At 37.1% G+C, this 12432-nt stretch overlaps 1 protein-coding gene across 1 annotated transcript in view; it reads left to right on the top strand.

Annotated features, from left to right (window-relative positions):
• Tmeff2 (transmembrane protein with EGF like and two follistatin like domains 2) overlaps positions 1-12432 on the top strand; it is a 264413-nt gene that overhangs the window by 236238 nt on the left and 15743 nt on the right. The gene's annotated exons all lie outside the window — the stretch shown is intronic.

Genomic DNA, 12432 nt, shown 5'->3' on the forward strand with positions numbered 1-12432 from the left:
ATGAGGATTAAAAATATCATATCAAAGAACATGTTTCAAAAACTAAAAAAAGGAAAAAGATGTAGAGAAAAATTTGTTGACTTTCTGCTAAAATGTGCTGACATGTGGGGATATTTATGTTTTTCCGAACATCTGGTGCATATTAGTGTGTTTTTATTCACAATTCTCAATTATTAATAAAAAAGGAAAGCTGAATAATTAGGACACACTGCCACAATAAATGAATATCATGCATGTCTCTTCCCACTGCATAGAATCTCACCATCCCATTAAAAAACATAAAGTTATTTTTAAGTAGAAGAATCAGTATATTATATTATTATAAAAAAATTTTCTGTCAGAATAGACCATATTGAGTCAGCAACACATGCCTCTAAGAGCTTAGATTATATTTCAAGTCATGATCATCATTATTAATAATGATCCACTTTATACTTTTAATATTGGCTAAAGTTTGAAGCACAACCTAAAGTTGATATATACTTGCTTTGCCAAGACAGGATTCTATTTCTTTAATAAGACTTTATGGAGCAGAGATGATTTTATTAGATAGAAAGGCACCATTACTTTTCGCTCCTTTGTAGCCTGTCAAATTGAAGTTGTCTCTATATACTTTATAAACTTTGGTTAACCTTCATCTCCTATTAAGGATTGCATCAGCTACTTGTGCCTATTGTAAGAACCCACTACTGAATATAGCTTAGTCCTTTCTATCAGTTGCAGGTAGCCAACAGCGACACATAGTCCAAGAGTAGCTAAGGCTAGGACAAGTCTGGCAGTAGACAACAGGCTGTCTGTAAGTGATCACAGAACTCTGTGTCCCACTTGGTAGCAGAGTGACTGTAGGCACTTCGAAAGCTCCTCCTCCCTGGCATTCAATAGCTAGTTACCCTGAGCCATGCTTAATCTCGTGTGACTTTTTATAGATTTGTAAATTATTCTGAGATCAAATATCCCTGCTTCCCTTCATTTGCCAAATCCATGTTCCAGTCTGCATGTCGTCTTTGCCCTATGAGTGATGATGTGTAGAACAGAGACTTTTACTTGCTGAATGCTTTATGCTATGCCAACATGTGCCAATACACACCTACATCTAAAATCTCATTCATTTAAAACAATTATAAGGGACTGAGTACGTACTATGTGTCGGACATTGCTACAAATATTACAAACATGAACTATGGATAATAACTTGCCTATAGTCACAATGCTGGGAGAAAAAGACATGAAGGCCAAGCAAACTCTCCTGAACAAACATTTCCAGGATGGTACTGCTATTCTGGAGGGTTTTCATTGCAGCATTTTTAGACATTTGCATCCTAATTTTTATTTCACTCACTCTATTCATGCACTGCCTTCCCTGTCCTCCTCCTCAATGTGTCTGGTTCCTCTCCTCCCTTTCTACTTCCATATCACATGTAGTGGTGAGCAAAGGCTTCTCAGATTATAACGATTATTACAAGTACAGCTGTCAGTGAAATGAATGATCCTAGAGAGGAGACTGTATTTCATGTGGTGTAGGCATCTGGGTAGTCAGAACTTGTCGAGGGGGGTTACACTGCTTTGTGCCCCCCTCCCCAAGAGGTTGTGAGCTTCCAGCCACCTGCCCAGTAACTCTTTGAATCTGTGAATGAAACACACACACACACACACACACATTAGCTTATGTTTGAAATGCCTTGGCTACTCAACGGCTTGGCAGTTCTAAACTTCCCATGGCTAGCATGCTTTTCCCTCCTGTACTCCTGACTCAACACCTTCTGAATCTACTTTTAATGTTGCTGCCCTGTTATCTTCTGTGAAGCTCATTGTTTTTGCTGCCCAAGACACTTCTGGGCAGCCCTTTCTGCCCTTTGGGGGCAGCTTCCCTTTACTCCTACATTTCAAATTATCTTCCCTCTGCAGCTCTAAATCTGATCCATCTCTCTCCCCAAGTCATGGCAATTCTCCCTCTCCTCCTCTCTGTATCCTAAACCATGCAACTCAAAGGGTCCTGCCCAATCTCCTTTTGCCCAACAATTGGCTGCTGTCATCTTTCTTGATCAATCAAAAACCAACTGAGGACAAGAACCTTTAGCATTTGAACACACAGATTCCCTATTGAATCAAAGCATTAGAACCAATCTCAAACAACCCGATCTTTCTCCTGCTCCACTGAGACCTATGCCTTCTTTCTCATAACCCTCATTTCTAGTTTCTTCCTTTTCCTCACACCATAAACTCATATTTATGCATCTATGTACACAAATAAAATTTTAAATCTCAGTTCTATGTATAAGAGAAGTATGTACTATTGGTTTATTACACTTAACATGGTGAATTCTAGTTCTATCCATTTTTTTTTTGTAAATTTCAGTTGTCTTTTTTGATTGCATGAAATTTCATTGTGCATATAGACCACTACATCTGTTGACAGATATCTCTTCAGGTCTTTTTCCTGACATTGAGAATCTTGCAATAGGTTTTTGCTTTTTAACATTCATAAGCTGAGGTCTTCTGTTGCTCACCTTCACCTCAGAATCTCAGCAAGAGTCCTTCTGTGACCAACCTGGGCTTCCTGTCTTCATTCTAGAGATGATAAAACAGCTACAAAAGTATTCTTGAATTTCCTCAAGTCCTACTACAAGTGAGGAGGGACACAGGCTTCTGAACTCAGATCATGAGATGATAACTCCAGTCACAAGAAAATGTTCTCTCAGTGTTGCAAAAATTGACTGTCTATTAGCATAGTATCTTACTCACAAAATGTATTATTGCATATTAAGAGACTACAGAAAACATTACTTATGTGTAATATTTCTTAGTACCACAAAATACTCAGAGTTAAATAAAAGGTTGTACATAGGTTTTTCCAGCTCAAACTATACTCTTGATTTCTTTGGAACACTATAGCCTAAAAGATGATGAAGGGCTTTTATGGGTCCAGCTTGGTGTGGTAGAAAGTCATGTGGTATATGAGGCTCCATACAGCTGTTCCTGTGCTAGGCAAACCTCATCTTCTCTGTATTACACTAATCATCTCTGTTCGGTAGATGAGCCATTGTTCTAACCTGCAGACAATGGGCTCGACATCAATAATATTAGCCTGACGGTGCTCTGGAAATTCAAAACATGGCAGAAATTCTAACTTTCTAAAGTCACTGGCCACACTTGGACTTTCTAAGTACAACATCTATTTCTTCTCTCTCACGTTCCCCCTTTCTCATTCTCTCCCTTGCTCGTCATCTCCCTCTTGACACACTAGCAGACGAAACTCTTTTCTGTACAGGCTGTGAGGGTAACTGGCAAAGATCTGAATTTTAAAATGTGTGAGATTCTTAGTGAATAATGAAAATCTCTATCTACTAATCTAGACAAATAAATCAGGTTAAACAAATTAAATTCAAAGTGTTCATCATTACTTTTCAGGCCAACAAAAATTACTTGAAACTGATTTTTCAGTTAGTATATATAGTTCAAGGTAAATGCAGGTTTATTATAGAAATCTGTGAGGTTTACTATAAACCTCACATATGCATATATATGTATATATATACATATATATATATGTTTATGTGTGTGCATGTGACTTGAGTGCATGTGTGATGTATGTATATGTGTATACATATTCATGTGTAAACATGCCTGTGTGTGTATGTGCTGGAATTAGGATCCAACTGTTATATTGCAATCTAATATTATTATTAAATGTAAGATAATTTCTACTTTTAGGTGATGTATTTAATCTGCCTACTTTGGAGGCTTTTAATTGACAGATTTTGAAAGTGTGTAGCATATTCTGTCCTAATGATGACATCTTAAGTGCTTGTATCTTCTCTACTGAACTCTGAACAGATAAAGCCTGTTGAGGCTTTCTAACAACTGTAGTTCTTCCTTGATAAGCATAAAAGCTGATCACAGTGAGCCTGCCACTCCAGTTCCCTAGAAGCCGATCTCAGTCATGGCCTGAGGTAAAGCCTCTGAAAACCAAATGTGAGAGGCAGGGTAGGGATAAGGAAGGGGGAACTAAGCAATGTCTACATAGTCTAAAATAACCAAGTTCTAAAAGCACATATAGTGAGATTATATATATATTTATTTATATATATAAACATATGTATATATGTATATATGTATGTATATGTAGGTATATATACATATATATACACATACACACACACACACACACATATATATATATATATATATATATATACATATACATATATATGTATAATGTTCTGGCAGTTTTCTTTAGGTTGTAAAATTTGAGCTCTTTCTTTTGTTCTATTACTATATATGTATTTTTACTATTGTCACCTCAATGTGAATTGCTTTTATAATGAAAAATATCCAATATGCTTTATTTTTAAGACAAAAATATAGAACTAAGCAATTTAGCTCTCTCGGGAAACCACATTCTTCACATTGAATGGTACAGTTTCTATTAGCCAGTGAAACACCTATGGTTATGACTCTACCTGCAGATTCAAGTGGAGTAGTAAGGCAATCTCAGGGATCTCTCCAGGCAAAGAAATACTTCTGTCTCAATTATCTGAACCTTCAGACAAAATTGTTTTCCAGGCTGAAATTATCCACATGACTGCTTCTTTCATTTTTTCCCCTAACTCTGCATGTTCAACTCTAAGATAATCCATTACTGTTGATACTTTAAGAGAAAACCTCAGATTAAACTGAGAACACAAAGAAAAGATGGATGTGAGGGCTGATAACTCTCTTGACAATCTTACATCTGAATCTGCTTTAAAGTGGGATTTAAGAGTTACACACGCATGGCATCTGCAGCTAGCTACTGCTTTAACATGCATGACAATAGGAACTAAATTCACATGTCTGCCACCTCCCTCTGACTCATCAAATGTATGTAGTATGTACATATGTGAGGGCTGTGTGTACGTGTCTGTGTGTGTACATGTGTGTGTGTGTGTGTGTAGTTTATAGAGTAACATGTGTCTATGTGTGTATTTATATGTGTGAAAGTATTTGTATGTTTTATATGCACATACATCAACTCTCATGTGCAGTAGTGCTTCAGTCTTCGCCTGAGAATGACATATTTAAAGCATTAAATTATCACAAAATAACAATATTAGTTAACAATTTTTTGACCAATACATGACCTGTGTTATGTAACACAAACTGAAGGAATTCAACAGATTTAGTCTCTTTAAAGAATCTCATTTTTTTTTGTGTTAAGTTTTACAAAAACACAGAGAAATGTTTTGCTTAAAATGCATTCTTTGGTGATATTTCTTTGTAGTATCAATTTTCATCATTTCATGTTTCTGAACATGTCTTTTAAACTTGCTTCTCCAAATTTCCTATAGATAATTACCAATGTCCTTTCTCCTATTTCTTATATCATATATGTCTAGGTAATTTCCTTAATATTAATTAGTATTAGATATTTCATCCCCTAACATTTTTCTACAAAAAAAAATTTCTTTCCAGTTTATCCAATTCTATTGCATATATACTAAACCGTAACCATAAAATTATCAGTGTTTTCACAGAAATCATGAGAGATTTTGAGATACTTGTGTTGAAGCAAAAATATTTCTTCTCAAAGTCTCCATGATACAAAATGGAATTAGTTATCTATTTAAGGCAAATGTTCATCTTTCATTTGTTTCTCTATTTTTTTTTATTTATTTTGAGATAGGGTCTCTGTGGTGTTTTGAATGAAAAAAAAAAAAGCCCTCATACGCTCATATATTTGAATGCTTGGCCCCTAGTTAGTGGAACTGTTTGGGGAGGATATATAGCTTTGTTGGAAGAGGAATGTCACTAGGGGCAAGCTTTGAGGTTTTGAAAGTCAATGCATTCCAGGTAGCTCTCTCCCTACCTCCTGCCTGTAGGTCAGATGTGAGTTCACAGCTACTGCCTACCTGCTGCCATGTTCCCCTCCATGATACTCGGATCCTCTGGATCCATGAGACCCTAAATTAAGTACTTTCTTTTATTTAAGTTACCCTGGTCATGGTGTTTTGTCACAGCAATAGAACAGTAGCCAGGACAGTCTCCCTCTCTAGCATGTACTGGTCTCAGACTAATGATTCTCTTGCCTTAATATCCAAAGCACTAAAATCATAAGTGTTACCACCACCTAATGCTGTTTCTTCCGTTTACAACACATGGATGGGTCATGCACAATCTTCATCTAAGACATATTTGTAATATAACTATTTTTCCCCCTGCCTACCCATGTCCAAGACTTAGACAAGGTTGATCACCTAAGCTATAATTCTGATGTTCTCTTTGTCTGCTGTTTCCTCTGAGTCCCCTCATTGATCTCTTTTCCATTCTGCTGAGACATGCTTGACACTTCCCCCATTGCCCTTGAAATGCAAACAAAGTCCCTCCTCCTGATATGTAGATATTTGCTCAGAGAGGATCTTGGTTGTTGACCTCTTCATCTTCCTTTTGTGTCTATCTCCCTTCCCTGTCTCTCCCTCTCCTCCTCCTTCACCTGGTTTTCTCTACTCTGACAGAGCACCTTGTTTCTTTGCTCCACTCTCTATCAGAGACACTCCCTGGACTCATTGCCTGGCCAGCTCTTCATAGCTCTTCACAGCTCTTCCTTACTACACCTGTCTTAAATAGGTTTCTAGGCCCATTGTTAAGTATCTGAACATCCTGAGCTTCTCCTGTAACAGTTCAACCTGGCATGTTGAGTTTTGAGGTTTTGTTTGTTTGTTTGTTTCTTTGTTTGTTTTGTTTATTCATTTATTTATTTTATCTGTTGTCTATCTCACTGTCTAATGTGTATGCACATCAGGAAAGAAACTCTTCGTCACTTACCACTCATACCTTATGTTTGTAGCATTAGCTACACAGAAGGACATAAGTCAACATTTTAAGAGAATCAGGTGAATGAATTCTATCAGTCAGAGTGAAGTTGTTATAAATTTAGACACTTCACGAGAGGAAGCATTTCTCACTTCTCTAAGATCCAAAAATTTAAATGGTCAAATACTAAGAGCTAAAAGTCATAGGTTGATATTAACAACATCAATTAAAGCATAAGTAAGGGATTTTTAAATTACTTCTCTCACTCTACTCCTGTTTCTGAATATATTCATCTTGTGTTTCTATTCCTAAATAAATGGTCATCTGGAAGCTGCAACTGTAATGTCAGCTTTGTCACCTTTTCTATTTCAATAGACCAAATGTATATTTGACTCTACAAATTCAAAATTGTCCATGTTTTATAACCTCTATTGATTCCTTGAGTGGCTTACCATGTACTAGCAGAGTGTAAATTATATCCTGAGCATGGGATAGACCTGTGAAAAGGTAAACTACCATTGAAACCACAAAATATCTTTTAGTGATAACTTATTTCAAGCTCTAAATAATGTCTAGGTAGAAAGAAATTGTGCAGAAGTACACAGCATCCTTAACTATTTCTAGAGTTATCTATCTGGAGTTAACTATTTAAGTCATCATTGGCTATAAAAGTGTTCAAAACTGGAAGCTAAAGGAGTCCCTGGCTATTTAAAATATTGATGATTGTCTGCAATTTACTGTGTGTTTATATGTATGCATATATACATACATTTATATGTATTTATATATTTATGAAATATTTATATATACCGAGAGATAACGTTTCAAATACCTAGTGATCTCTGTTTGAAATTCTTTTGATCAAATAGAAAAACAAACATTTCATTTTCAAATGTTTTAAATCAAATAACAGAACATTACATGTTGATCTTTTCTTAATGAAGTAGAAAATATTTCAAATTTTCTTAATGGAATACTTGAATTCTTCTTAAATAAGATATGACCTAAAAAGGTCTTGCATTTTCTTAATTAGTCTGAATTCCATGTGAACCATCAGCATTTGAGCATCCAGAAAATGTAGAGCTAAGCTGAACAGAAATACCCTACATGTGACCTAGAATCCATTTGTCAAAAAGGTCATTGATGTCAGTTAGCTTCTTGGTCATTTACTTTGAGGCTACAAAAATAAAATGTAAAACCATTTGTTCTATGGTAGAGTGAATAAAGTACAATAGTCTTTTTTAAAATATTAAATAAATAAATAGATGAATAATAAGCACTTCAAAAAAGTTTCCTCAGGGTCTTTACTGCTTTAGTGGAGCTATTAGAATTGATACCTTCAAGATATAATTTTGTGACACAAATGAGATGAACAAATACTTTAGCATAAGCTTAAACTAAAACTATCACACACATTAAAAAATGTGTGAGGATGACTAGAATTCTATTAAGAACTATGATGGGAAAATAGACCCAGGTCACTTGGCAACTGTAACCAATCTTTAGCTCATTTTCATTATCCTCATGGGTGTATTGAAAAATGAGTTCATCAATGTACGAGTTTGTTAACAACTGTATTAGTTTGCTTAGCCTCCACAATAAACTGCTACAAACAGATGATCTAACAGAAATTTATGTACCACTCAGTCCCAAATGCCCCAAATCCAAAAGTCAAGAATGTATTAAAAGCAACTTCAACCAAAAACTCAAAGAAGGCAGCTTTCTTTCCCTCTTCTTGGTTGATATTTCCTCTTGTACTCGTTCATAGACCAGTTTCTGCCACCATCATTATGTGACCTACTACTTTGTGGGAACATGCTGTGATCTAGTACAGAAACAAACAAACAAAAAAGATTTATTCTTTAAAATGTCATTAATCAATAGATACACATAAGATTTAATAATAAATTGTAAAAGGTTGTGTTCACTGACACTATGTTTCTATAGCAGGTTAACATTTGTAGAGAGCCATGTAGAAATCTGTGATGGATTCTTACAGCATTAGAACTTTGGCTTAGGAAGCAATACCTCCTTGAACAACATTCTTATGCCAAAGCACAAATATGTTGGATTAACTGTAAATACTAAGAGAAATGACATCAAAACAATATAACTTTTCACACATTAAACTATTCAAAAGCTATAGTGTACAAAAGCTGACTGTTAACAAAATTTTCCTTATTTTGTCTTAGAGCCTATTCCATATTTTTTTATAAAAAAATCAATTTTATTTAGACTCCTAGTGTGAAATGGCAAACTCATCTTTAAAAATACGCATTGCCCAACCAGCTCCATGTCCTTTTTAAATTGTTCTGCCTTCTCCTTGACTACAAGTGCATTGCCTTCTTGTCCTTTCAGTGAGGAACACTTACATTAATTGAGTCACATACCATCATATGGCAGTACTCCAGACTTGTAAATGAAACTAAATCCATGCTATAAATTCTCAAACTGCCCTTTCTGGGCCATGACATCATTTAGAAGAAATATGCAGACCCATCATTTGCTTACACTAGCTTCTCAATTCACTTATAGCTGTCCTTCTTTGTCGTTTACAATTAGCAGAACAGTTTTGCCCTTCATGGTTTTTTGTTTTTGTTTTGTTTGTTTGTTTGTTTGTTTGTTTGTTTCATTTCACTGAAGAAGACTGGAGTGTATAGCAAATATAGCATTAACCTGTAAGCACCTACTCCTGCTACAATGACTACAGACACGTCATTGGGCAAAATCTTTCTCCCCCATATTTTGCTTTCCCACCAAGATAGAGATTGGAGTCTTGAGAAGAAAATCACATCACTGAAGTGCAGCTGGTTCTTAGAGACAGATATCTGAAAGCATAAATGTTTTCAAAGCCTCTTTCATCCATCAGGGCACAGAGGGTTGTTTGCGAACTATGTCTTTTATCCCTTTAATATTTACTCATGTTAAATATTGAGCACCCACTTTGTGTCGGCCGGTGTCCTAAACCACTGAGATAGCCCAACAAACAATACAATCAGACTCAGAAGAGCCTAATTCAAAGGTTTATTGTGTGTCCTAATGTCTAACACATATGCAAATATATTGGAGCTCAGGATGGCTCAAGTGACTACAGCCCTCAGGCCAGTTGTTATCTCTTTGTACCAATAACTCAATGTTATGTTTTATGTATGTCATGATAAAAAAAAACATTTAGAGATGCCATGGCTAGTACAGTGCCACCAGAGGATAGTCTGATGGATGGGCCCATAGCTGTTCCTCAAAAAACAGGGAGTGCCAGCTCTGGTAGACTAGGGCCTATGATCCAGCTGTTTTAGAGGTTGAGGCAGGAGAATTTCAAACTCTGGGCATATCGGGACTGCAAGTTTAAGGTCCTCTTGGTTGACTTAGTGACAACCTGTTTCAAGATAAAATGTAAAAAGAGGCTCAAGGGTGACATTCAACAAGTTCCTAAATTCAATCCCCAGTTGGAGGAGGCTAGAGAGAAGAGGGGAAGAGGGGGTGGAGGGAAGGGAAATAAAAGGAAAGGAGAGGCTGCATAAGACAATGAGTAGAAATTCTCATAAGGCATAATACACATTCTTTCTTAGCGTTTCACAGCGTAAGTGAGCTGTTTGTCTCAGCCTAACCTCTCCCAATAAACACATGGCCACAAATGATAACTCTGCTCCAGTGCATGTCCCTGTCTGCTTTGCTTCTATTCTCATTGCCATGTGTTACTTTATCTTTTCTACAGACTAGCTAAACTTAAGTAGCTATCAGCAACGTTTCTTCTCTGCCCCAAGGAAACGGATGCTCTCCTAAGCACTGGTATGAGCTGTACCTCTTCTCAGCTGTGTTCCTCATTCCGATTTCCAAAGAGATGCTTCATTAGCTGTCACATGGGGTGTCTTGTTGAGCTTTGCTAGTTACCTAACAGAGTCCTTAAAGAAGTCTAGACTGAACAGGGTCTGGAAGGCTTTCACAGACATCTTTACTTGCTAGAGGCACACAGCATATTCTTTGAGTGTTGCCTTCTAGAGACATTTTGAATTGAATTGTTCTGGCTGCCCACCTATGGTGAAAAAGGACTGGCAAGCTGACAGCCCCTGAGGGCTTTGTGTGACAAGGAAGGGTGAACGTATGGAGAGAAGCAGAGGGCAAACCACAGCTTGCATGTTCACAGCCCATGGCTGACAGTGACTCTCCATAGCTCAGCATTGCAAGAGCCAACACAGAGGTGGGACCTAGAAGGTAAGCCGTATGGGGTCTGATAATCCAAAACAAAAGATATAGGGGTGGAAACAGCTGGGAGATGGCAGTTGTCTTGTCAGTTTGAGTGATAGAATCACCTGGATAATAATTTTAAAGATCCAGTCCCCTTAATGGTGATCTGATTCATCCAGAAATTAAACCAAAAAAAAAAAAAAATCAATTTCTGCCACTCTAACCCAAGCAGCATTGCCTTAACAGAGAATTATAGTTTGGTATTTGTCTCATTAAGTTTTGTACACATAAAAGAAAATCATGAAATTGCATTCACACAAAGTACAAGGACAGACACACAGAAGTGTGTGTATGCGCTCTCTCTCTGTCTCTCTCTCTCTCTCTCTCTCTCTCTCTCACACACACACACACACACACACACTTTGAGAAGTATTTGAGCAACAAAAGCATCATCTAAGATTCTGTGACAGTCAGATTCTAAGCTGCAACCCACTTACCTGCACTACATACTATGTATAATCATAGCTGTTTACAGTTTCTTGTCAAAACAGTTTATTAATATTTAGAATTGAGCATTAGATTTGAATATTCCATTCAAACAATACTAAATGGTCATAATTATTAAAAGTTATTTTACCACTATGTAACTTTAAATTATTAATCCACTTTGGCTCCTGGTGGGTCTTCGTGCTCACTCTGCACCTGCCCAAGAGCTCTGGATACATGAATGAAAGACAGACAGACAGACAGACAGACACAACACACACACACACACACACGTGCACACGCACACACACACACACACACACACACACACAGAGAGAGAGAGAGAGAGAGAGAGAGAGAGAGAGAGAGAGAGAGAGAGAGAGAGAGCTTAATTTTGATATGCCTTGACTTGCTCAATGACTGGGCACTTCTAAACCTCCCAGCAGACAATACACACTCCCCTCCACTATTCCTAGCTTAACACCTTCTAATCTGTATTTTATCTTTGCTGCCCTGTCACCTTCTGGGCAGCAAACCCTAAGGGCCACTTTTCCTTTCTATCTACATAGAGGGATGATTTCTCTCCTTCAGCTTTTAAATCTGATCCCTGTGCCTTCCATGGTGACTCCTCTCTCCTCCTCCTCAGTCCCTTGCCCACACAATCTATAAGTTCTCCCTCTGTCTCCCTGCCCAGCCATTGGCTGTACAGCAATTACTTATTACCAGTTAAAGCTAGTTAGGGGCAGGGACCCTCCGTGTCTAGAAGGTCAACTTTTGGGGCCGAATTAAGATAAAGCATCAGAGCCATTTCCCAACACCACTAAAGGTATAATAAGCCTTTTAGTTCCTTTTGGTTTTGTTTTTTTTGCCAAAAGTTCAGCTGTAAAACAGTTCCCACAGATACGTGTTGCTCCCAGTATATTCTCTCAAAGTGCTTTAGCGGCTCAACTCATGAAAGCTTATTGAAGAGTA

Source organism: Arvicanthis niloticus, chromosome 3, assembly GCF_011762505.2.
Source record: "Arvicanthis niloticus isolate mArvNil1 chromosome 3, mArvNil1.pat.X, whole genome shotgun sequence".
Classification (NCBI taxonomy): Eukaryota; Metazoa; Chordata; class Mammalia; order Rodentia; family Muridae; genus Arvicanthis; species Arvicanthis niloticus.